The sequence below is a fragment of the Arachis ipaensis genome, chromosome B08, assembly GCF_000816755.2.
Source record: "Arachis ipaensis cultivar K30076 chromosome B08, Araip1.1, whole genome shotgun sequence".
Lineage (NCBI taxonomy): Eukaryota > Viridiplantae > Streptophyta > Magnoliopsida > Fabales > Fabaceae > Arachis > Arachis ipaensis.
The window spans coordinates 31612870-31617069 of NC_029792.2; the positions used below are offsets into that span (position 1 = coordinate 31612870).

General features: G+C 31.3%; 1 long non-coding RNA gene across 1 annotated transcript; it reads left to right on the forward strand.

Moving 5' to 3' along the window:
- On the forward strand, positions 1151-2664 carry LOC110265845. Its single transcript, XR_002352283.1, has 2 exons — positions 1151-1374; positions 1500-2664. It is a non-coding gene; the product is annotated as an uncharacterized LOC110265845 (long non-coding RNA).

Here is a 4200-nt window from a genome sequence, read left to right on the forward strand (position 1 = left end):
ATTCTGTTTTTAACTTCCTTTTAGACTCATGATGTATCAAGTAGCACCACCTTTTTCTTTATATAGGATTGATGATCACTATTTTTCTGTTCCCTGCAAAGAAAATTAGGTGTGTTTGGTTTGTGTTTTTATTTTCAGTATTTTCTATTTTTAGAATTTTGTGAAAATAAAAGATACCTCTCTAAGCCTTTGCTAAATGAGTTTGAAGGCATTGCGCTGAGAAGGTACCTCTCTAAGCCTTTACTATTACAGGATACAAATTTAGATATGCAGATATTTAATATTTGGTTTATTTGATTTATTTAATATTTATGTTTTCCTGATATGAAATCCAAACCTCTTCTTTTGCTTGACCAGGGAGCAGGCTGCTATTAAGAACTTGTGGGTGTTACGAAGGACACTATAGTCGGACTCTGCAAGTGGTTTTATGCTTTTGGATTTATTTTCTTTTCATGTGACTTTTGTTTACATTCTCATGTGATGTATATAATGTTGTTTTCTGAATCCATGCTGCAATAATGATAGTGTTCTTTGATAAACAGTTGCAGGATAACATTGATCTCTTTTGCCACACAAGGCACAACATTTGTTCAATTCTTAATGAGTATGTGAATCCTCTGAATAGGACTTGATTAATACACTAATTCATTTTAGTTTTCATCTTCATCTTCATCTTCATCTTCATTTTCATGTTGTACTTGTAATCGATGTATATAATCTTCATCTGTGTGTGGCAGTCACTCTGTTGCAATCCTTTTAGTGCTTGTCTTGCCTTATCTTTTCCGTCTAAACTAATGCCTCCGTCAGTACAAGGATACCGGGGAGAAAACTTGTCTTTTGAATGGTAAGAGCTATTTATTGCCTTAAATCGTGCTGTCTTTTCGTTTCCTATTCAGAACTTTTTTTAGTTATCAATTGTTGGTCTAAATTTTGCAGGTTTAGGAAATTGATGTAATACATTATTCAACCCCTTCGCTGCTACTCCGCCGCCCTGGATGGCAACTTCCTCCTCAGCTCGGCCCGAACCGTTTCCTCCAAATGCGCCAAATGTAGATCACTAGATCCAGGTGTTCTTCTCTTGTGTGTTCTGGAATGAGAGCTAATTTTGATTGCAGTTTTGGAATTGAATTTTGGAATCCTACTTGAACTGAAATTGCTCTTGATTATACTGGTTGGAATTCAAAATTGAAAGCTAATTCTTCTTCTTTAGCCAAATCTGTTACTTCTTCTTTGTTTTCTACATAAATAGACAAAGATGAATGCTGAATTATTGCTCGATCTGCCAGCTCTGTTGATTTTGTTTGTTGTTGAGGTTAAAATGTAAAATTGAAATCTGATGAGTCTCCTTCTTCTCCTTTGATGTGAACTTCTTCTGTAAGTTTTGGATTCCTTGCTGATTTTGAAGCTTTTGCTGTTGTAGACTCTAATGTTGCAATTTTATATTCTGAATCTGAATTCTAAAATTGGAGATATGTGATTATTGAATTTTCTGCTGCTAGCTTTGCTGAATTGTTGCTGAGTAGTGAAAATTATGCATTTGATTTGGCCTGAATCTAGAAAATTGGAGGCTCCTGGAGTCGTTGATGATCGTTGATTTGGCTGTGGTTACTGTTCTAAGGTCGTATAATGAGACTACATTTTTAGTTAGTTAAAATTATCCTGTCACCATCTTCAATTAAGCTCTGTCATATAAGCTCTGGCCCTGTTATTGTTTCTAGACTAATATGATTTTCCCTTGAATTCATGAAACAGGTTTGGGAAGGAGAAGGAGTCATAACTTATGGCCAAAAACTAATTGGAGCCACTGATCTGCAGAAATCTGCACCTGGAACTATTGTTAAATATTGACTCTTATTTAGGTCACAGACCCAGATAACTCATCACAGAGCATTTATGAAGCTTGGACTAGTTCTGGCATCTCTCCTTTGGTAAGCATATTGCAACTGTCAAAAAATTGGTAAAGTAGAAGCATGCAATTTACTATGCTTTTAGTTTCAACAAATTGGCCAGTGATCAGTATGTGATTGATTGAACTTTAAAATAGTAGCATAACTTGAACATCTATATATAATCATGAACTATTTCTTTACATGGAAAGATTGGAAGATTAGGTGGTGGAGGATCAGATTATAAACCTTTTGTGCAGCATGTGGGAATTCTATCAATTGATATAGCCTTTGGAGGAGGTACATAACACATTAATTTAATCACTAAGATTCGGATGCGTTAATAATACTCTCTCTGCGTTAATAATATTGACTCTTTGTGCCAGAATTTCTTGTGCCAAAAAGGGAAGCATCAGTGAGAATTTCTTTGTGTCAGAATTTCTTGTATATCAAGAATGTTGTTGTATCATCAAACTTAACTCCTTGAGGCACCAAATTTAAGAAAACAGTGGTTTTCTCTAGTTGATGATTTGCTGCATTAGCTCCAACAATGCGAACCTGGTTGCGACTCAACAAAAGACCGACTGCAATTTCCTCAACTAGCTTGAAAACCAAAGGGAAGAACTTGTATATTGCAATGCTGATGTGGAGTTTAACTTGAAGTGGCCACACAACCACAAGGAGATACAGGAGGTGTATTTGTCAATGGCTCTGAGCAAGTCACCATCATGCAATCTAAAAGGAATAGGATCAATATAAAATCTTGTTTGTTTAAATTGTTAAAAATGAAGGAACTAGTAGTGTCAATGAGTAATGTAAATAGTTATAGTTTTGTCAATGATTTATTTTTTTGGGTATCTTTTTATTGAGATAGTGAGATATTGGCCAATAATGTTGAAAATAACATCCAATTTTATAGGTATCATGTAATGAATATTATGTTTATCTATATGATTTTTGGCCTCTTTTTTTTTTTTTCAATTTACAGTGTGTTTGATGGAGGAAATTTAAAAAATAAACCTAAAGTATTCATTTTGCAATAAAAAAATTTAAAAATTTTTTTATTTTACTCTACCGACGGATTTACAGACGGATTTTCTGTCTGTAATCATAGTGTGAGATGATTTTCCAATGTTCAAATTACAGACGAAAAATTCGTCGGAAAATCCGTCTGTAATTACAGACAAAAAATCCGTCGGAAAGTTTGTCAACTGGTAAAAATCCGTCTGTAATTTTCTGACGGAAAAAAATCTGTCGGTAAATAATTTCCGACGGGACTTTTATAGAGGGACAAAATCTGTCGGTAACCAAAAATCTGTCTGTAATAAAGACTAAATCTATTTGTAAATCTGTCTGTATTAATCCATTTTCTAGTTGTGGTGTTACTTAATATATTATATTAATAAATTATGATACTATCAATATAAAGAGTGACCAAAATATTAATATAATCAATTTAAAATCTTTAAAAGATGAATTTAATTAAAATATTTTTTAAAAATTAATTTGTGAAACGAATAATCTTTTAAAAATGAGTTTGATCATTCATTCTTAATTAAATATGTACAATAATAATAAATATGATGTTAGTTAAAATAGTAAGTATTTTTCCTACCAAACTAAAAGGATTAATTAAAATGGTGAAACCAATCTAATTTTTATTGAAAAATTATTTCATTTAAATAAAAACCCCAAAAATTATAATAATTTATTTTAAATAAAAAGAATATTTTTATATAAAAATAATTATAAAATCTTTGTTAGAATATTTACTTTATAAAAATTATTTATTATATCTCCTTATTAATAAATTTTAATATCTTATTTTCTTAATTTCGAATGTCGAGACAAATTTGGACAGGTGAAAATGCTGGAAGCCTAAGTTTTGAGGGCTCCAACGAACGGATCTAGAAAGAATATGCTTCGAGTGACGTCATGATGCTTACGTAAGGCGCCTAATCTCTGACGAGAGCTACCACTATCCGTGATTAATTAATAATTAATCAGGGTAAATGTATTATTGTATTAATTATTATATGTAGTTATCAACAAAATAAAAAAATGTTATTCAATATTACAATATCATGGTTAACGAGACAGCTGGCACTTTATGGTCAGTTAATTATTAATTAAAGAGGCTTCTTTATTTTACATCTCCATATTGAATAAATAATTAATTAAAAGAAAAGAACGCATCAAAAGAATAATTAACGAATATAAAGCTTTAAAATAATTAAACTATATAAATTAGCATTTTTTATTCAAATAAAAATTTATTGATCTCTAATTTCTGTAAAGAGTAAAGGATATATTC